Genomic DNA, 23659 nt, shown 5'->3' with positions numbered 1-23659 from the left:
TATTTCATGAATTTCATTTCGAGGGTTTATGGATACCAACAATAAATACAGCTATGAGATTTTTTGCTTTCTTCTCTTTAAATATAGATGTAAGTGGTGCATTTTGTTCCTTAAGTGTAATTTCAATTTCGCTGTGCTGCAACGTTAATTATTTTCCTTTCAACAAAATCTACATCATTTCCTAACAGAAAAAATGCAGGTTGTTACACTGCAAGAGTGAAAGTATTTGGGATTCAGTCATGACCAATATGTTAATGATGTAGTACAGAGCCCAATGAAATAACGTCAACATTATCTGCAATCTGCACAGCAAAAATGAAATGTCAGCCAATTCCACCAAATGGCAAATGGTTTTACTGTTCAAGGAGATGGTTTATAAATCTGTTAGTTCAGACAGGATGACATAAAATAGGAAATCAAGAATTTGAGGGTGGGGGAAAAGAGGAGAAGGGGAAAAAAAAAAATCAAGAGAGTCACTACTTTTACACTTCCTTTACGGTAAATTGTAGAGTTTTGTAGGTGTTATTTTCAGTAGTAAACTTGATTAATTTAATGGGTACAAAGATAGAAGGATCAACAGTTTTAATGTCTAGAGAAAATTATTCTATGAAAAACAGTTGTTTAATCTTTGTATAAATGCAACCTACTTATATGCAAAATAAGCCCTGCAAACATTTTTAAGGTCATGAACATTTTTGATAAAATCCATCTATTAAGTTTAATAACAACAGAAATTATAAACTGAACATGCTTATATCTCATCCAATCTACTTAGTGTTGGAGATTTGTCTCTCTAGCACAACAGTAAATATGACTAGGCTGTTTGTATATATAGCAACATTTACAAATTTACACTTGTTCATACACAAGTGAATCCTCTCTCATACTTCCTTTTAACAGATACTGCCCTAAAAAACACACAGACTAGCATCTGGTATTGACTGTTGTCAATTACTACAGCATCAGCCATATTATTTGCATTTATTATTAGAAAAGGCAGACCATTTCTTTCAAAATTCATAATACATATTAAACAATTCAAAAACACCAGATATCAGGTTAGGGCACTGACACTTGACCTTTTGACGGTTTAGAAGAGAGGGTGGAAATAATTAGTCTTTATACAAAACTGAATAGGTGCCATTTCATAAAATTCTTTAATGTCACTTGAAATAATGCCTATTGCTTAACTAAGACAGCAAACATAGCTCAGGCTATAAATTCCAATAGGCAGCAGAATTATTCTTCATTTCACTAAACATATGCTATGGCTGATGCAGTTCCAAAAACCTCACCTAATAATGCCACAATTAATGGAATGTATAAAAATATTTTTATTTAAATAAGTCTAACCTTTTTTTTTTTGAACTGACAGAAAGAATTTCTGAAACTATTCCACTGCATTTTCCTTATTCAACTAAACTTCTTATATAAAGAAAAATAAAAGTTAATACAGTTGGAAGTTTGTTGTCTTAGAGTTTTATTTTAGTGTTATTGCATCCTGAGAGAATGAATAAGCAAAAACTCAACATGTTATGACCTTGCCAGTTTACCTCACAACAAAACAGAAGTGACTTGTCTTTGTAGTGTTTTCAGAGGATAGCTCACACATTCTCCTGTCTGAAGGTGAAAAACTGTCCCTATTCAGCAGTTGAAATAAGGTCTCAGTCAGAAATCTCTCTTCTTTAGAATTGACTTAAGGTCAAAATACAGTATTTATATATAGAGATATATATATATATATATATATATATAAAAGTGGATAATTGCTATGAAATACAATAAGCAAGAAAAAAATATCCCATACCCTAGAGCACAACTATCCTAGTACAGTTGCAGCTAAACCACAACCTTTTCTAACACATTCAGCCACTCTGCTGCAATACCAGCTGTTACAAATTACCTCAGAGATGTACTCATTTATACCAGCTGAGAAAGTGAGTTTGCTTTCTTCAGTGATTGTTTATCCATCTTTCATCAGACATTACTTCAAAAGGAGGGAGAACTGAATTACACTGTTCCTTGTCTGCTGAGGTCTAAGGTGTAGATTATCAGGAATCTGAATTTGTCTGTTAATTCTGGAGATGCTTGTTTTTCAAGGATAAAGCTTTTTTAATCCCCTGGATGAGTACTTCTTGGGCTAGCTTAGCTTGCCTCACACCTCTCACTGTCAGGATTCATCCAAAACATTGCCTAAAGGACATGAACAACTGTTCTCAAAGAACATCTTAAACTGTTTGCCAAAGAAAGTGCATTACTGATTATATTTGTATTGGGTTTACTTGCAAGGTTTTTATAGTAGGGGGGCTGCAGGGAGTGGCCTCTGTGAAGAGTCCAGTAGTAGTTCCACATTAAATGAGTCAGGTCCAGACAGCTCCAAAAGGGACCAACCACTGCCCAGAGCCAAGCCAATAAGTGATGTTGTTTGCAGTTCTGTGAGAGAAGATTTAAGGGGGAGGGAAGAAAAAAAAAAAAAAAAAAAACAACTCACTCTTCTCTTTCTCTCCCAGCCGCTGTTGCACAGAAACAGAGAGAAGCAACCCTGCAGACACCAAGGTCAGTGCAGAAGAAGGGCAGGAGGTGCTCCAGGTGCAGGAGCTGAAGTTTCCCTGCAGCCTGTGGAGAGGCCCCTGGTGGGGCAAGCTGTCCCCCTGCAGCCCATGGGTCCCACAGCCTCCACACTGCAGCCCGTGGAGGAGAACCCAGTGGAGCAGGTGGATGTGGCCTGGAGGAGGCTGTGGCCCATGGAGAGCCCCCGCAGGAGCAGACCCCGGGCCAGAGCTGCAGCCCATGGAGAAGAGCCCACACAGGAGCAGGGGGTCTGGGGGGCAGCTGCTGCCTGTGGGGGACCTGTGCTGTCCATTTCTGAAGGACAGACCCCATCATACAGAACCATATTGGAGCAGTTCTTGAAGAGCTCTAAGATCAGTTTGGGAAGGATGGCATCATGTGGGAGGGACCCCATGCTGGAGCAGAGGAAGAGTGTGATAAGGAGGGAGCAGCAGAGATGAAGTGTTATGGACATTGAAGCATTGAAACTTATGCACCTATTTCAGAACCATGAATTCTTGTTATCAGCAGGTATCTGAAAATTAGTCACTATAATGTTCAGTGCTGGGATGTTTCAATACTGTTATACTTGGGGCCTTTTATTAGATGTATTCCATATCCATTATTACATAACACAAAGAGCTCTGGTTCACAGATCTAAAGCTTAGGAAAGGAAAATCCTGACCAAAATCCCTCATTTCCCAAATTAGGGGGGCGGGAGGGAGGCAGAAAAACCACAACAGATGCAAAGAAACTGAGGCACCGTTGAAAGTTAGAACACAAGTACAGTATTGACTGGCTATTAAGAAAGCAATGATTAATCATCTGTTTTAAAGTGAGCAGGGGTTCTGCTTAGTGTTCATGTATTTGCCAAGATCACCATCCTGACCTTCACAGTCATTGAGTAAATAGCATCAGATGTTGAGCTGTAAGACCACATAATTCAGCTAAGAATACATATTTATTTAAAAAAGAAAAAAAAAAAAAGACATGCTTGATAAAATCTCACCTTAGTTTACTGCAGCCATACTGAGAGGGTAGGAGGGAGATTTTCTCAGAGGTACACTGGGCGTGGTCTCTTCAAACCTAGGAAACTATGTTTGCTTCTGTGGCTACTACTGCAACTAGTTTGTGTCCAATAGGCTCTGCACCTCCTCTACAGGTAGAAGTTTCATGCAGTAATACCTAACAAATTTGCCAGCTAGACTTGAGAACCACCTTCTGTTACAGTGTTTGTTTGGATATTATTTAAAAAGTAGAGAAGAGCAGAGATTTTAAAAGGATGGTCAAAGTACATTTGCTTAAAAATGTTTGGTTTTACAATTTTTTTTTATTTTTTATTTTTTTACAATTTGTATATGCAAAGAAATATATAGATAGATTAAATAAAAAAAAAAAAAAAAAAAACATTGTTAGCCATGTCTTGGCTTTTTGTGGATTGTGAATCTGACTGCAGCTAAATGAAGTGTGAAAGTTGAGTGACTAGTTTTTCTTGGACACAGAATAACATGAAATGCTTTTTATCAGTCCCAGTCATAAAAACAAACAAAAGACCCTGTTTCATTCGTCATCACTAAAACTGTATTTCCCTTTTTTGTTTCATAACATGAGACACCTTTCAGAACATAAAATGTGTCTTTACAAAGGGACCTGAAGTTCAGCTTGGGTCAATACTGCTCAATAGTTCAATAAGCAAATAAGCATGCTTAACTAGACAAAAATTAATTAGGAGTAAATAAATTAAATATATATATATATATATATATAGTTCTTTGTGTGTCCTAGAGAAATTTAAATTAGAGGTACAGACCAATTCCCCTAGGATTCCAGTTTATAGGTGTTCCATAGTCACCAGCCCTAAGGAAATACTTAATCCATGACCTTAGTATGCACTTAAATTCAGGAGCATATTTAGAACTGGCATATGGTCAAATTAAAACTGCACACCTTCAAGAATAACGAATACAAGAAATGGAGTCAAATGTTGCTTCTTTTTGTAATAACAGCTAGACAGAGGAATCAGGCAAGTTTTCTTGAAGTATAGACTTCCTAGAGAGAAAGCAGCACAAAAGGGGAATTAGGATTAAACAATAATTATAATAATAATAATAATAATAATAATTTAAGCATTAAGATTACATTGCACTTCTGAAACTTATTTAGAGCTTAAGAAATACCTGAAGTACAGCAGACTGAACTTAGTTGATAAATATTGTCTTTGATTCACACAAAATCTTTTAAACCCTGATTCAATATACTAGTATAAAAAAGATCAGAAGAGAGATCAATGTTTCATCACAACCATTCTCAGTACTAAGTTGCATCAAACCCATAACAGCATACTATGTAAAAAAATTAGCACAGTTTTAGTCTTAGTATGGATGCAAATTATCCTTCATTGAAAAACTGGATATTTTAGAAGATCTACAGAATAGAGAAGAAAAGGGAAGAGAAAAGTATGTGATTTAGAGGAATTTCTGAGAATTTGGACACTGATCTGCTAACCACTCAAGCAGAATCCACAGCCCCAAATTATATTAAATTTCCACACAATCCAATAGGAAAGATTGTCAATGACCAGACAAGCCAGTATGCATAGCAGTGATTATGTAAGACATTTAGAAGAAAATATTAGATGAGTAGTGTTTATCATAACTTGTGTACATAAAGACATGCATAAATACATAATCATCATGAATAAAAAGTGATATTCCTAAGATAGTGATCTGTCAAAAGAAAGCTCCTACTTCCCACTCTCGATTCTGTAGTTTATGCAGTTGCAGCTTAGTATTGAATATATAGATAGTCTTTAAAGCAGAACTGAAATTCAGATGGATTCTTTATCCACTGCAAACTATCTCAATAGTTTAAAGTTATGCCATGCAAGAATGAAACTACTTAAGAAAATAAAAAGGATTGAAAGCTCCCACCCATACACACCTCCTTTGCTTCCCCTTAAGCAAATCAAGTGGCTACATGACCACATTGTGGACTCTTTCTGGGGTTAAGTGGATTTGGCTCCTCAGAAAAAGTGAACTCAAACATGTGGTCCAATACCAGACTAATAAATAAAACACTTAGCTTAAACTACTCAATAGAAATGGCATTATGACAAACTGTTTTCACAGTAAGTGAAAGTAACAGTAACAGAAAGTAACAGAAAGTAAGTAAGTAACAGTTACTGTTTCATCAGTAAGCTTGGTGTAAAGACCAATCCTAATATTTTCCTATTATTCCTTGTGTGAGCAGAGGAGTTTGTACCTCCCAACCAGCTGTCAGCACCAAAACTGAACACACCTTTATCTCCTGGGCATGTACAGAGTAAATCTATACTGCCAGAAATGAAATTGCCTGCCTGCTCTTTCATTTGGAATCACTTTGGGAAATCCAATGTAACAGTAAATTCAGTAATTCCCTAAATGAGTGAAAATTTGAAGTGATATTTATTCATGACAAATGCAGATACTAGCTCACATGTGAAAACAATACAGATGTTTTGGCAGAATGCCACAGGTGTGTGACTATATTGTTTTCAGCCTTGGGTAGCTCAAGCACCATAGCAAAACTTCTAAATTATCTAACAATTGGCCAGATCAAGTATATCTGCATCAAAAAATTATTTTATGCCCCACATGAATTTTAGTCATCCATCCCAAAGTTTTCACACCTTAGATCCTCATGGTTCTGTGTTGAAGGAAAAAAAAAAAAAAAAAAAAAAAAAAAAACTTTGATATGTCAGGTACGATAGTGATGACCTTAGTTACATGCATCAGAAAGTTCAAGTTAAGCTCTACTAAGTTGTCCTAAGAGAAAGAAAAACTAAACTGTTAAAATCTCTGACCAAATCACAAGATTAGACCACAAAGGCCAAAAAAAAAAAAAAAAAAAAAGCACCATATGGTTCATATCCATTTGTGCTATTTTTGAATATTAAATCCATTATATCTCTGTTATGCTTGCCACAGTGTAGATAGGAGTTCCTTGAAAGTGATTAATCAGTTTCACCACTTAAACCACTATTTGAACAACATTTACTTGGCTAAATTATTCCGTTAAAATATTTGCCAACTGTGAGAGATATTCCAAACAATGCAAGATAAATATATCAAGCTCACAAATCCCCATAAGGCAATTAGAGAATCAGTTAATGAACATTAGGAAAGACCAAAACAATTGTCTTCATTTTCTGTAGGAAAGGGACTATTTAACATTTTTCAAAATGTCATACAAATATGAGGCAAAATTATTTTGTTACTGTACCTCATCTGTGAGGTATGTCTAGGGTTACTCAAGGTATTCATTAGGTAGATATTTCATTTTTTAGCATTCTTGAACTATTTTTTATCTTAAGTATAAAATGCACTCATTTTGACAGAAGTATGATTGTACCCTTTTATAATAAGCATGACTGCTTTATAAACCTTTAGCTAAAGATATTCAAAGCAGAATTCTTCTTTTTGTTAATGTTATTTGATTATATATTTTTTTTTTATCTTCAAACCATATTACTATATCATATAGGTCATTTACAACGTAATTGTTAAAGAGATTTTAAACTAGGTAATATTTATAAGAAAAGAGTGTACAAATTGTGATACATCCCATGAAACAATTATCTAGGAGAAATAAAAAGTAGGATATTTAAATACTATGTTCATTACTAGTACTTTGAGAAATATTAAACATTTGATGAATACAGTTTTTCTGTTTCATATCACTATCGTTATTTTTTTCACTACTTTTTGAAAACAAAAAAGGAAAATACAAAAAAAAATAAGCAGAGCCAGGAGATCTCAACACTCAGAACACAAGCAATCTTCATGAAAATTTTCATCAAGAAGAAATCTTTATGAGTGTATTTTTTCAATGATCTCCACTCTTTTTCCACCTAATACAGGAAATATTGAGGAAAAGAAAATATTTTGCTGAAGTATTTTCTGTTATTACAATTTTTATATCTGTAGTAAAGACTCAGGCAACTTATCCTTCAGTTATAAACTTATCTGTTTAGATAAGAACAAAATGAAGCCCAACAAGTGTAAGCTGACATCATTTCAACAGGGAGAATCCAGTGAGTAAGTAGAAAGCAAATCCATATAAAAACCTCAGCCTAATGGGTAATATGGCATATGAGAGTTCTAATTAGTTAGACAATCAGTTATAAAGCTTTATTCTAAAAGTGACAAATATGCTGAAGAATCAGATGCAAGAAGAGGAACACTAATTTGTCTGTTGCTTTATATGATTCACTTTTTATATATATATATATATATATATATATATATATAAATATTTAGCATGGATGTGCAGAAAAATCTTTCTTTTTTCCTTCAGGAAGCTTCTGTAGATTTTTTGGGGTAAAGTTAAACAAAACCCAATACGTGAATTAAACTCTAAAAGCATTGACCACTAGTTCCTAGGCCAAATTGTTAGCACTTCCATGTCTGTCATGGGGATCTTCACTTTTGTTGTGGCTGGAAAGTGACCTTCAGTCAAGAGTCATGTAATTTATATTTTATTTGAATGATCACTCAGAAAAAAAAAAAAAAAAAAAAAAAAAAACAGACTTTTTACTAGACTAGTGAAAGCAGCCTTCAATGAGCTATGAATTATACGGACTTATTCTTAAATTCTCTGTATAGTGAAAATACATATATCTTAAGAGCTGTTTCTGAAAACTTTGGTAAAGCTATACAGCAATTTTTCTTTAAGGTTGTAAAATCTAAAAGGGGCTAGTTTAACATCCCTTTGAAGCTAATGGGAAGAAAATGTCCAATTGTCAGCAAATATTTTTGATCTTGTAGTAAGCGTGCGTAGGGCCACATGACTAGATGATATTCTGAGAGACTGATGTTATACCAGGAGTTTAAACTGAGTGGTCCCCCATGAACAATGAAGAAAAGGGTTCTCTAAAGGATCATTTAGAACAGGGTTCTTTGAATGGCCTGAAATAGGAACCTATCCCTTTCCTCCCTGATGAACTTAAAAAAAAAAAAAAAAAAAAAAAAAAAAGTTTGGCCTCAACATCAGTTCTCACAGGTAAAACATACCAGAAGATATGGTTATAATTAGAGGTCTACCTTTGATTATTTCTATATACCTCTCTGCTTAATTATAGATGTCAGTGCAATAAAGTAGGCTCAGCTTTTTGTATAACATTTTTCCCCAAATTGTATCTGATACATAGTCATTTTGTCAAACCCCTACTTTAAAAATTAACATAGCAAAAGCAATCCCACGTTTTTGAAAAACTATCCATTTAAACAAATAACAAGTACAAATAGGCTTTAATTTAAATCAGCTTCCTGAACAGCTGTAAGAAATTGCTCAGAACAATTTTATTTAGACTACCATGCACAAAATATGATTATACTAAGGAAATTGTATTCCTTACTGAGGAATACTAAGGGATTATATTAAGGAAAGCATTAAAATATATCTGCATGGCCACTATGCATTAAAAAGTTAAAACTATATGTTACGCCTGTTCAAATCCAAGAAGAAAACATATCACTAATTGTTTTAATTGATTTTGTGGAGTAATTATTTGCTTGGGAACAATTCTTTTTTTATTATGAGGGAACATAAATAGACAAACCTAGAAGTGTGCTGAAGGACTCAGAACAAGAGACTCAGCTGTATAATTTAGAAAGAGATGATACAGTAGAACTGATGACCCACAAGTGAATATCAATTTCTATGGTGATATAATTAGTTTTTGTTAAAAATACACTAGATGAGTAAAAATACTCTAGCAACATTTAGTATGTTTTTACACAATGCACACAAAATCAAAGAATCATTTTAATATGTGTAGGCTTTAAATGGTACTCAAATGCTAATTGTATGCCCTTAGTACTTATTACTACTTCAAAACTGTTACTTTGTATATAAAAAATAGCCTGGTGGAATTTAGTGTTCTTGTGGCGTTTTGTCAGCATCACAGTCCAAATACTAATTCTGTTTTTTATTTTATGGTGTATCATACTAATAATTAGGCACAGATTTGTATATAGTCAGTGCTGGCAGATGTTATTTTAATTTTTACTTGTGTTACCCATGGAGCAATACCTGAAGACCTCTTCCTCACCAAAATGAAAGCATAAAAGTCCATGTTTGCCCTTTGCATGACAAAAGAGAAGGATTTTTTTTTTTTAATCATCTCTGTCATTCTAGCAGAGAAGCACTCTGTCCCTAAAAAGAAAATACTATACAAACCGGAAAACACTTTTCCCAATCTTCTTAATAAAATGGATACATTTGACTATCAGTTACTCATTACATTTTGGTGATGAAGAATAATTACCAAATTTGTGTCCTATATTAGTTTGCAGTTAGGCTTCAAGCCCCCATATAGATAAAATGCATATGGTTCCTTCTGTGCTTCAAGACTTGAATATGAAATTAGGTACCTTTATATCAAATGGCACATTATAGAGTCATAGCTGTTTATGAGTGCATTTTTTGTTGCAAGTAGAAATGGAATGATTGAACTTCTCAGACACCAGAAAGCTGAAAGACCAAAAATATGTTTCTAAGCACAAACTACTCTTTTATCAACATTTCTACTATCTGCAGCAAATCAGCTTGTCAGAGTAATTTTATGAGGTACGTAAATTATGTATTATTGCTGTCAGATGTAGGTACAAAAGGAATGTGCAACAAATTTTAGGCCTTTTAGCAGGCACAGAGGAGACAATGGTAAGTACATTTTGAATTAACTGAAGTAAGTTGACTTAAAATTAACACACTTGGGGATGGGAATGTGTTGTGAGGTGGGGTTTTTTTTGGTGCTTTTTATTTATCTACTTTAAAGTGGTCTCTGCTATACTTTTCAGGTACACCCAAACTTCCCAGTTCCATTCGTAACCAAGTTTTAAGACAGTAATTTTGAATACTTTCATTTAAAAAAGCATGATCTATGAGATGCTATAATGCAGAAATAAAACATTTAAAGGTATTTCACATGGTATTCATCAATTCTATGTAAATGAAGTGGTAGGAAGTCTGGACAGTGTTTGCTATATTTGAGTTAGGAAACGTATTACCTTTGAGCTGTCGCTGAAATGCTGTTATGGAAATCCAACACACTGATCTTTTGAAGATGAACTAATCTCCAAGCATGATTGGAGATTTAAAAAATAAAGAAAACAAACAAAAATTTGAATATAAAATTTCACTGTAAAGTGATACCTATGATCATTTTTATTAAAACTGTAACAAACACTATGTCATATACAATAATTGCCATAAAGTAACAAGTATTTGGGAACTACAGATACGTGGAAATGTGTGAAAATCATCTGTAGTCTTTACTGATTAGAAATGTTTCTAGCAGTCACAATGTGGAACCAAAACAGCGGGTGTCTTCAAAAAAATATGTATATCCACCATAAATATGGTGACATTGGAGACAGTTAAAACTGTACCTCTTACAGACACACTTAAGCTAATTTTAAATTAATTTGGATTCCATTAGCATGGTAGTCATGGAGCTCAAAGAACTCCCTAGAAACTTGACTAACTTAGATGACTAATCAATCTACACTGATTATTTGCATCCAAATTTACAATCTTTAGGTTGTCACAGCTTTGACTGTGGTATATACATGCCATGGCAGCAGTGCAATGAGGAGAAAACAAGGTAAGATGTGATAACATCTATTAAATATGGAACTAATTTCTACCAAAACAGAATTTAATTATAAATAAAGATACCACTGATTTCCACTAAGAAAAATAATTGTCCTTCTGGGCCTCTGCTTAGCAAATCAACAACCCAGGAAAGATAAAATATTTTCAGGAGAGCATTCTTTTGTGGTTTGTTGTATTTTTGTTGTTGTTTGTTTGATTGTTTGTTTTACTCTGATTTTCTATCATAATCAAAGAGCTCTTAGAAAACACAATTTCCATCTCTCATGTAATTAAACTGGCTCAAAATTGAACTACATAAAATGGTCTCAGTGTGCAAGTGAAGGGCACTGTCACTTACACTATACATTAAGAAAGAGCTCCTCCCAACCCCAAGTTAAACCCATTGTATTTTACAACTCTATAGAAATTAACAGCACTTTTCTAAAATAAATAAAAACCATTGAATGTTGTTTGGTTTTTTTTTGTGCAAAGCTGAATAAAATAATTCAAAAACAGCAACAAATAATTCAAAATTTTATTTGAAAATAATGTCAAAAGTACTCAAATATTCTAATAGAATTTCAAGCTATGTCTGTTTTGAATGTTATTTTAATTTATTTTTAGGATAACGATGTAACTTTAAAATTTTATATACAGGAATTTAAAAAGAAGTGTACAACTTTGAAAACAATAATATGATTTCAAACAGAAGATTAAAATAATTTAAGAGAGTAAAAACCAGGATGAACTCAAAAAAAAAAAAAAAAAAAGGAAAAACATTTTCATATGTACCTGAATTTGCTCAGCTATGAATAAAACAGATTGCATAACTCATCTTTTCTCAATGTTAAATTTTGAGAAGAAATATTTTAGAGTGTAATCACACACAAAGTTTTATAATTCACTTTGCCATCTTGAGCACCTGTGCCATTTGAGAGGGTAAAACATACAGTTTAAATCAACGTTAAAGAAATAGGGTTTTCTGAACATTTTCACAAAACAGATCCGTCAAAAACTGCAAGCATATCAGTTTACCACTTTCATGTCCATACTAATCACTTTAAATTCTATAAGTGTTGAGTCTCAGAAAAACAAACTAACCCTCAGTACACTGCCCAGTTTTGTTCCTCTCTTCATTTCATAAATAGAGGGAGAAAGTATGTGTGCGAAACATCAAGAAACTATATGTAACAACCAAAAATTACTGTTTAGCTCAAGTCTATTCAGATCACACACAATCTCTTTTGGTAGATGCATCAGAAGATTTAAGCTGGTCTTGGCAAGATTTTAGTTTCATTGCAAACATTCTCTTTTACTCATATAGGAATCCCAAAATAATGAAAATCCGTATCTAATCTGAGATCTTCAACAATCATTTAAGATCTAATCAACTGTCTTTCTCTTTCTTTACTATTCCTACATCCCACCATGCATTTCATAAAGAACAGATTATCTATAGCCACATCTATGCAAAGGAAAGTGTTTCTCAGGCTGCATATCTGAAAACATTTCCAGAGGAGCAATATCAACAGCAGCACAGAAGTCAGTTAATAGACTGACAGCTGCTAAAAACTGTTGAGGAAGACTTCAAAACTGCCCTTTGCAGCAATTACATGTTGAGAAAAGGTGAATTTTACTGCCCTTACTAAGGTTTTGACCTAGATCTGCCACAGATGAAACTTTGCATTCATATAGCACCTGCCATCTTCCATCCCTAAGGATTTCAGAGCACTTTTCAATAAGGCAGAACTGCTGGAATTGACATTCAGGAAGGCATTTTAAGAATTATTCTCCAAGTGGAACCTTTGACACTAAGCAGACTTATTTTGTTTTCAAAACTACTAGGTAAGAGTTGGAAAATGAAAAACAGTTCTCCAAGGAAGATTCTAAAAATAAAACAGCCACAGAAGCTCAATAAATCCATAATTACTTCTTTTAATAGTCAGCCTGTTACCCTATAAATTGCAGTAAGAATTCCATTTAATGTTAGGATATTTATTTATAAACACTTATGTTTTAAAATCCCACTATTTCCAACAAAAGCTGTAAAAGCATAGCTGCAATCAATTAATTTTAACCTATGTAAGGGAAAACTGTGTTTCAGAGCTACATGCTTAGAATAGTGTGATTCTAACTTTATAGATCATCTTTGAATTATATAGTCTATAACACCTATTAGTATGTGATCATGTGCCATGTCTCTGAATGTTGGCAAACTTTGTACATTCCAGTATTGGCATGGAGGCTCTCCCAAGGTGAAGAACATAACAGACCGTGCACTTGCATGGAAATGAAGCCCACAGTAACCCAAGAAGAGGCTGACAACGTCTCTTCCAGCCTAGATAATTCTGTGATTCTGTGAATGCTACACACGACCAAAGATATTCAGTGTCCATATTTCTCAACAGACAAAATAACTTCCAATGTTTTTTATCCTACAAGAACTTGTAGGACACCCATTATAACCTATCTAGCACTTGCTCTGTCACAGGGCTATGCAGAAGATGTTTCCTTTTCTAACAACTTCCTTAAAAAGCACAAATGGTGGTGAAGGAATGCGAGCAAGAAGCTTGGCATATAGGTCAAGTACTTTCCACCTTGGTCTGCAGTGGCCAGCTACTGTATCTGCCAGATCATGTTTGGTCCTCCAAAATGCCTTCATGGAACCAGTCGCCCTTGTATGTGTCAGAGTCCAGAACCCCTAGAGGCATGTGGACTCCTTTAAAACATGCCCATGGAAAGGATGATTTCCTTTCCTTTCACATAGGTGACAGTCTGGACCCAGTGTCAATACTGCTCACCAGCATCCAGAGTGACAGCACAGACCAGAGAGAAATGGAGGAGAGGAAAATCTTCCTTGGGATGTATATCTTCTATCTTCCAAAAGCAAGTAGAATTTTATATTAAAATTTTATGAAATCATTCACAGGGCAGGAAATGAGATTAATACCAACAAGTGCAGACGTCCTTGTCCTTCAGCACTAACAGTAACCACGTGGACTTTAGCCCTGCAAGAAAATTTGAGTTAAATCTTTCCCTATACCAGCAGCTTACAGAATCCTCAACCACTACATCAACAGCCTCTCCTATCCATTTGAACTTCAGGTGAAGACCTACATCTGCCTGGTGTTCCAGTAGCTTGTCTGTGAAAAGAAAAAAAAAAAAAAAAAAAGAAACTCAAAACTCACATACATAAAATAGTTGCTTTCCAACACTCGAGTTTCTGGACCAGAAAGCCTGAGTTTCTTCTGGGGTTGCTTATGAAAGGCTGCTTTTTAGACACACCTATGCAGAATGCAATGAAAACCTTTCCTAGACTCAGTGATAGTTACAACCAACTCAGCTGATTCTAGGCCTATTCTTAGGTTCAAAGCACCTGCCTGCACAGAGCATGAAAACTCTTTTGTACACAAAGACTGTTACACTTCTGTGTGTATGTGTTTGTCCTCCTTGTGCAGGAGGAGACAGGCACATACTACAGACATGACAACATGCAAAATCTTCCTGTGGTGACAGGCTTGCACAGAATGTCTTTGTAGGTCAATGTGTAGATATTACTAGCATAGCAGCATGCTTATTCTGGGAAAAACAGGGCAGGGTTTCTGACCTGCACATCAGAGTATCTGAATACAAATCCCATGCAGAAAAGTCAGAATTAAGATACAATGCAAGTCTGTGGTGCTTTATGCAATATAAGTTAACAGCTTCAGATGTTCCAGATAAATACACCAATGTGCATGATTATTCCATCTGCACAGTGGACAGTGTTGATTTGGTCTTTATAGATGTTGAAGTTTTACATTATTCAGAAAAAGTTTAGTATAATCCTTAGCATTCTGCTTCAACATATGATATCAACTGCAATAACTTCCCAAAGCCTCATACCAATCAAGGTGACAAATTCTTTGCCCATATATATGCACACAGAGAATATAAATTTATTTTTAGAAGACCTTCCCCTTCATGAAACTGCTGAAATGAGCAGTTAGAATAGAACTAACAACAAAATTGATTCAGCCAGGCAACTATTGCCATTCCTGCACTGTCACAGTTATTTTTTGATAAAGTATTCAGCATCAATTAATGCTTTATTTTTGAGGTAACTTTTCCCCCTAAGTATCCAGCCTTTAAACTCCCAAATCAGCGAAGTTACCTTAGGTTTACACAGGTATGACTGAGGGCCTCTAGTCATTTCTTTCACTCAGTGAGCTTTAAAACAGACCTTTTAATATAAATCCGGTCAATAAACATGACAAATCCTGAAAACCTTCTGTAGAAATGACTAGAAGTAGTAGGTGTGCATCAGCTGTCAGCAACTGGTGTTGCCTATAGGGAAAAAGGGATTCAATTGGAAAACAGTCTTAGCAATAAAATTAAAGTCCATGAGGAAATTTATAACAATTCCAAAACCATTGACTGTACTGAAAAACTTGCAACAGTTTAAATCACAAGCAAGATGCTTGTACCTTGCTAAAACAATGGTGGGTGTTTTTGTTTTTTCCTTTTGCAAGAGCAAGAAGGAGCACAACTTGAAAAAAGTGCTGAGTTTAATTTTATTGTGTTTTAGATGGTATTTTTTCTAAATTAAGTTTCCATACATTTATCGACACCGAATGGACATCCAGCTGAACTGACAAAGCCTAATACAGGAATCGGTATCAAGTAGTTTATTGTTAATGTATCTGGCACGTTAGTCTATGGGACAATACCATTTGTGTCTGATGGCATTGATGTAATTAGTTAGTAATCAGGATCCATGCCAACTGCTTGACACAAGTTAGGGTCAGAGCCAATAAGCTGTGGGCACATGTTTAATCATCTGCATGTCAACATATTTTTGCCCTCAGGTAGATGTGCAGAATGTCAGCTCCTTCTAATTTATGAATGAATAGATAGATGAGTGGATAAAGGAGAGAAGAAAGGATCTGATTACCAGAAATTATTTTCCAATATTTGAAAATAATGACTACTACAGTAATCTTCTCTCAAAACTTCATCAAGGTCACAACCTCATTGGCTAGAAGATGTATCAAGAAATTTTATTTCAGCCTTTGAAGAATGTAGAATTTTAAGGGGAAAACAGCAGCTAAATTTTTTTTACAGAATTATATTGTTTATGCCACTTTGCTAGAAATAGGTCTAAATTCCTTTGATTTTAAACTCACCATAACAATTAGAGCTGGATTCCCCTCTTGCAGTGTCACAGAGGGCAACAGTGTGCCCCAGAACTTCTGCTTCCTAATCTTTATTCTTCTGGTCTTCTCTACACTAGCAAAAAAAAAATGAAAAATATTGCCTTTGCAAATTGCATAACTTGTTTTCCCTGATGTCATCATAACAGCTAAGTTAATCAGACATGGGCTTTTTTTTTTTTTTTTTCCTGTTCCTCCTTATTGATTTTGTCAAGTTTTCAGAGAGGAATGTGAATGTAAAAAATTACACAATAAAAATTTTAAACTATATAGAGGAGGTAGAGAGATGTAATGATCACAACAGCAAAAGATCCAAGCCAGTTTCCATCTCTAAGGCACTTTCTGCCTTTATAACACACAGAAGTGTCAATTAAACATTGCAATACATCAACACTAACAATTCTCTCCAAATACAATTAAGCAAGCACTTGCAATAGCATGTTTTAAACTTTGTCAACATGTTTGTCTTTATAACAGGGCACACTTTGATCCACAGTGTCATTCAATATTCCTGGCTTCCTGGATCAGAAGGTGTAACAAGAACCAATGTCTGCTGTGATTGTTCCATACTACTTTATGAAGTGACACAAGCATCCCAAGGTTACTTTTAAGAAGATGCAAATCTACTTTCTCTATTTCATGAAGAGTAGTATATATTTTTTCCACATTATATTTGATGAACAAACATTGTTTAATGTTAAATATTTCTTGTCTAACTAAAGAAAGGCTTTCCAAATGACCTGGAGCTGAAAATATACACTGGCTTGAAAGTCTGCTTATACACTATTCATTTAATATCATATGCAATTTTTGAATCGGGGGTGGGGGGAGGGGGGGGGAAGGGGAGGGAGAAGAAGAGTCCATGTTCATTTCTAAATAAAGTAATATATTTTTTTTGGCTTTTTATTTTTTTAACCACAAAATGTGTGCAAATGTAATCAACTTTCATTACTCCCTTACAAGCTGACTGTATAATCTTAGTTCAGGGTCTCGTGATTTATCTTTTTAAAGACCCTGGAAAGCAAAACAGAAATGAAAACTACAAATAGGCAGATTTCTTAGAAATTCTTTATAAAGACTTTTATACTTTATGAAAGTCTGAAGAGATTCATAGCTGTAGGTTGTAAGAGAAGCATTATTTATGAGTATAGTAAAGACAGAGTATAAGTAGAAATTTTTTTCATTGTTATGTACATATACTGAAGAGAATTTCAAACCAATTTTATCAATTATAACAGTTTTTAGGAGAATAAACAAAAGAATGTAATATGGATAGATTGTACTATGTGACAATCTGCATCTGAAGTTCTGACAAAAAAAAAGCATGCTTTAAATAACTGTTATGTTTAATAGCTGTTTAAGGGCTCGTGGATTAGGTTCCTTCTCCTTCACCATTGAATTTTAAAATTTTAATTTCCTAGCCCTCCCTTATCAGTGTTTACCTGTCACATTACCTTTCTGAGATTTGCCTTGCATGGATGTAGGTAGAGTAATTAAACAAACATGATTATTACACTAGGATGTATATTTCTTCTGCTATAGCTGAAATTATTTAGCTTGTCATCCTTTGGACTTAAAGGGGGAAAAAAAGTCTGGCCTGAGGAACAGTCAAAGGTAAATAAACCATACTCTGTGCAAAGAGGTGATACTCAACTAAAGACGGTATTTTTTTAATATATTTGTCAGACTCATGCATATCCTTTTACTGCCCTTCTTCACTTTAACTTTTTGCCCTTTTCTCCTAGCTATAGGAAGCACAATTTTTAATTACAATATTTAGTTTGTAAACTAAGCGTTAAGAGAAATGTGAATATGACTACCTCAGTGCAAATTCTCAATTGTAATTTAACCAGCTAAGCAACCAAGTTTAAAACTCTCAAATTTAGCATATATTTTGGTTCTCTTGGATTGCTAATACTGTGTCTAGGTGGATATTCAGGTGCACAACACAATACTCCCATTAAGAAAAATGGATTACAGAATACGGAAAATGGAGATCAATATTTGCAAAGATGCTTTTTCCACCTTGATAACATCCACTCATAATGAAGAATTTATTCCAAATATCTAAACTAAATTCTTAAGATTCTTAAAAATTCTTAATCTTTTAGATTAAAACCATTACACTTAGTCCTATCAGTCCACTCCATGACAAAGAGTCTCTCCTCTGCTTTCCTATAGGCCCCCTTTAGATACTGGAAAGCCACTATAATGTCTCCCTAGAGCCTTCTCTTCTCCAGGCTGAATGACCCCAACTCCCTCAGCCTCTCTCCATAGGAGAGGTTCTCCAGACCTTTGATCATCCTTGTGGCCCTCCTCTGGACATGTTCTAATACAGCCATGTGCTTGGGGTCCCAGAGCTGAATGCAGCACTCCAGGTGGAGTCACACAGGAGCAGAGTAGAGGGAAAGAATCACCTCCCTCTGGTCATGCTTCTTTTGATGCAGCCCAGGATACAGTTGGCTTTCTAGGCAGCAAGAACACATTGCCAGCTCATGTTGAGCTTCTCATCAACTAAGGACCCTCAGGTCCTTCTCCTCAAAAATGCTCTCCATCCATTCTCCACCCAGCCTGTATTTGTGCCTGGGACCTTACACTTGGCCTTATTGATTTATTGCTGTTTGCTTTACAGAATGGGGAGGCAAGAGGGAAACTCAAAATGGTAACTGGAGTTTTGTTAGTACTTTATACTCTTACAAAATCTTCCTTGAGAAATATTCTTGAAGCGGTTTGGATAGCAATTAATAAATAGTGAATGGCTGTAAACAAAGTTAATAGTAAATGCCAGTATATTGACTAGGAGTTTCTGACATGTCACAGTGATTTGTAATATGTATCACTATTTTGTATTGTGAGAGAGAGCATTAGCAAAATTTGGTGCTTAACAGTCAATTACACCCTCCTCATGATAAAATAAAGCAGCATCAGTAGTGATGCCATATGAGATCCTAATTTAGTGTCAAATAATCCTTACAAGGATTTCAGAGGAATGTGACAAAATACACAAGGATTTCAGAGAAATGTGACAAAATACCTCCCTCCTCCCCCCAAAAAAATAAGGTAACAGGAAGACATAGGAAGAAAAAGTAGTGAAAAATAGAATTACATTTACACAAAGAACAGCAAATCTAGACGTTGCCCATACTAATAGAAACTTTCCTGCACAGCCTTATAGGAAAAAGGGTAGAGTTTGATTGATACATGGGACACACAAAATCAGATTTCACACATTTTATGAAATGTGCAGGGAGAATAATTCTAACCTTGCAGGAAGTTAGATTGGATGACTGCCCTTCTCTCATATTGTTGAGTTCTATTCATGCCCGCTAATTGAAGTTTTTCCCTGAATGGTAAGGTCTGGATTCAAAGCTGACTCAAGCGTATAACAGCATACCCACTAAGCAAAGATTGTTAGAATTTCCTAGTTTTAACCTACTTTCAGTATCAGAAAGACACTTGTAACAAGATTGTTAAAATACCTAATCATTATGTGCCCAGCCCTTTTTCACTGTTTGCTATATCAGTTTTGTATTGTATCTTGTTTTAGCAATAATTATTGTTATACACTAACAAAAAACAGTTCACTCAAAAGCAAAATTTGTCACGCTATAATGAAGAATTCAGCCGCAATATTCAGTGTACCTATAAGACAATCTCAAATATTAGCTTTAACAGAAAAAAATGATCTAAAGAACCAATCCTGGATTGCTGTAAAAAGCAACAATGCTTTTTTACTACCATTGTAAGGTACAAAACGCATTCCAATCTTAGTGTCAAGTAGACTCAAAAAGTAAGATTTTATTTGCCCCCTTTGAAATTCTTTGCTAATTGAAAAGACACTCAAGAGAAAAGAAACTTCCATTTTCTGGAAAAAAAAAAAAAAGTCATAAAAGTCCACATTTTTAAAAATTTACCATTTAAAAAAGGAAAAAAAAATCATACCCTTATCAGTTTATCTGCTACTTCAGTAAGAAGTTGTAAACAATTGCAATTTTCATATAATCATAGCTTGGAAATTTCTCCCATGTGTTCCCTTTGGTACTTGTATTTTACCACTTATCAGATTACAAATTGGTCTCCTGCAAAGAAAAAATATTCCAAAAACAACAAGAAAAATTTGAAGTTTTATTTTTATGATAAAAAGTCTCCTAATCCAGTATTCCCTTTTACATCCTTTTGGGATTCTTTGAACTTAAGATATTTTTCAAGTATTTCGTGGTATATTTAACAAAATTGAATTTATTGCTTGAAAATTCTAATGCTTCATCTCTTTTTTTTTTTTTTCTTTTTGGAAAGTCAGGAAACAACTACTTTCCCCCACCACCTAGTTTAGAAAATTTCTTACAGCTGATGGCAAGCTTTACAATACTGAAAACTACATAAGATGAATCACATGCTCCTGAATAGCAACTGTGTTTGTTTTATTTGATTTTGGTTGTTGCTGGGTTTGTGGGTGTGCTTTTTTTGTTGTTGTTGATGGTGGTAGTTGTGTTTTTTTGTTGTTGTTGTGTTGGTTTTTTTTCTCTCTAGAAACATGCTTACTCTACCTATCCACTTAGCATATTCCTTCTAACATACAAACACTGAGTAAGAGTAGTTCAGGGATGTCATCATTGGCTGAAATGAGTAAAAATCAAGACAAACTCTCCTATAGTTTTGTTTTCCAACTGTACAAGCAGTTTGGACAAAATTAGAAGATAGTATTTTAAAAGCCAAGATCGCTGCCTCACTATGAAAGTTGCATTAAAATTACTGCTTTTTTTATCTGACACTTTCCTATCAAACATTAAAAATAACAAGTATACAATAGGGCTTCTGAGTCTGAAAATGCTTTCATGTCTAGAAATGATATAGACAAAAATAAACCAAATTAGTTGTTGCTTCCTATTTAGCATGTGAATTGAAAGCCAAACTACTTTGATCTGACAGGTAGGGACAAGGATGAAAACAAACAAACAAACTAGACCTATCCTTGAAGTGGGGATCATTCAAATTTCTATGATGTGGTTCCATGCTGCTCACACACTGAATATGTTTGATACATTTAATAGAACAAAATCAAAATTTTTATAATGCAATTTCTTCAGCAAGAAGGAAGAGGGAGTCAGTAGGGAAGCCTTCCTTGAAAAAAAATAAAATTGTACAAGAACAAAGACAACAATTTGAAAGGAAATGCTATGCTTCCAATTTGATAACATATCACATTGCTGAATTATGTACTGTGTTTAAAAATAAATAGTGCAGAGTAAGTTTTACTTGCTTACTGAAACTAAATGTTACACACAGTTGTGCCCATTTTGTGAGCTAAATGATCACAATGAAACACATTTTAAATCATAACCTGAGGGACTGGCAAATGTCGCTTAACTAATAGAGATGATCTTTAACTGCAAGTCAAATGAAGCTTGTACGTTTTTAGTCGGTTCTTTAAAATGCATTTGGCAGTTGTAGATGTTTTAGTTTCATATAGTATTTGCATACTTTGTATTTAGGCAGTCACACACTGATAATACAGAGGTTGCTTCATAATAGCAGTTCCAGCATCTCCCCCCATTCTCCCACCTTGTGAAATAATAATCTTATGTGTAAAAACCCTCCTATTACATCTTTTTTCCTGCCATCTGAACATCTCCATTTCACTCAGCAGTTACAAACATGATATATTTACGTAGCTCATCTAGCTTCTCTAGTATATTGCTTATGCAATGATTGTTCTTATGAATAAAATGCTACTTATCCTCAAACACACTATATAAACAAGTCTATCTGCTGAATATTTGAAATTGTAATTGGCTAATTAGCTCTCCTACACATCCTCCAAGGAAAGTTCTTTTATACCAACCTTAGTGAGGATAGAAACATGGCCGGGAAGATCACCAATATATCTATTGTCACCGGAAACATCCTTGCCAGATGGATTAACAATTAGCTGGCTTATGTCCTGAGCTTAAGACCATGTCACTCACTAATGAAAGTCTATCAGGAAAATAATTTTAAATCCAGAGCATATGGTACGTCATAACAATTGTCTACAACAGTTCCTGACAGCTATTTGAAAGAATAATTGTTGCATGGGACTGGGGGCAACATGGACACCAGTCAACAGATATACTGAGAGAATGACAACAATCCATTTTGCTTAAGTTTAGTAATATAATCAGATTAGGTTTACATAAAGTCTTTTAGCATGAAAGATGCTTAAGTATTTTACAAGTGAAAGGTCTGGCATAAGTCAAGGGACAGTACAATAATACCATAAAACTGCAGGGTGGCTGCAGCTAACAAAATTACGTTGCATGTTGCTTCTGGTCACGCGTGCTGTCAGCCCAAACCATATCCAAGCAAGCATTTAGGCATCTCGAATATTTTGGGGAGAAGCCACCTGAAACACCTCCAGGGATGGGGCATGCACAACCTCTCTGGGCAACCTGTTCCAGAACCTCACCACACTCTGAGTGAAGAATTTCCTCCTAACCTCTAATCTAAATCTCCCCTCTTTGAGTTTAAAAACATTTGTATTTTCCAAATACAAATTTGATTATCACTGTAAGTACTATAAAAAGATAAATTAAACAATTTTCACAGACAGGTTACGTACAGCCATGCGGTATTTTTTGAACACAAAAATACTCAGGAATGGTAATGACAGCAGTGCTGCTCCATTTTTTTTTTTTTTTTTTACTATACAACCTTTCAAAGCAGTGCTAATCTCAAGGACTCATACCACCCATTGCCATCTTTGGGAGGCAGAGCATTACACATGCTCCCCAGCTATCACAATTGCTAGCTCAGTCATGCAACTGAGACAGGCTGAAAAAAACAAACAAAAAAATACAAACTACAAATTCAGACACACTGGAACTAATGAAAGCTTTGCCTGGAATATGAACATGTTACCTGATTTTCTACAGAAAGTTCCAAAAAATCTAAGTTGTATGTAAAAATGCCTGAAACAAGATACTGACCAGGTTAAACACAAGGCAGAAGTGACTCGAGAAAGGGTTGTCCTCTTGTCCTGTCATTATCTGACTGAGCCAGAAGTCACTCTCCATCTATTTTATAAGCCCCCTTTAAGTACTGAAAAGACACAATGAGGTCACCCTGGAGCGTTCTCTCCTGTAGGCTGAACAGCCTCATCTTCTTTAGGCATCCTCAGCTCTCTCTGCCTTTCTTCATAGGAGAGGTGCTCCAATGCTCTGATCAACCTAGTGGCCATCCTCTGGACCCTCTCTAACACATCCACATCCTTCTTCCACTGGTGGCTCCAGACCTGGACACAGTAC

The 23659-nt window shown here is 34.9% G+C and overlaps 1 protein-coding gene across 10 annotated transcripts in view; it reads right to left on the bottom strand.

Annotated features, from left to right (window-relative positions):
- The window catches only part of GRIK2 (glutamate ionotropic receptor kainate type subunit 2), a 411568-nt gene that overhangs the window by 314873 nt on the left and 73036 nt on the right, over positions 1-23659 (bottom strand). Inside the window, exon 1 of one of the 10 annotated variants that reach the window (XM_040551177.1) lies at positions 16350-16427. The exons of the other annotated variants lie outside the window; for them this stretch is intronic. The gene's annotated coding sequence lies outside the window, so the exon portion shown is untranslated. Of the gene's footprint in view, positions 1-16349; positions 16428-23659 lie in introns of those variants that run through there. 10 annotated transcript variants of the gene reach the window in all.

The sequence above is a fragment of the Cygnus olor genome, chromosome 3, assembly GCF_009769625.2.
Source record: "Cygnus olor isolate bCygOlo1 chromosome 3, bCygOlo1.pri.v2, whole genome shotgun sequence".
In the NCBI taxonomy this organism is placed as follows: domain Eukaryota; kingdom Metazoa; phylum Chordata; class Aves; order Anseriformes; family Anatidae; genus Cygnus; species Cygnus olor.
The sequence above is the reverse complement of the archived record's forward strand: the minus strand, read 5'-3'. Positions and strand labels throughout refer to the sequence as shown.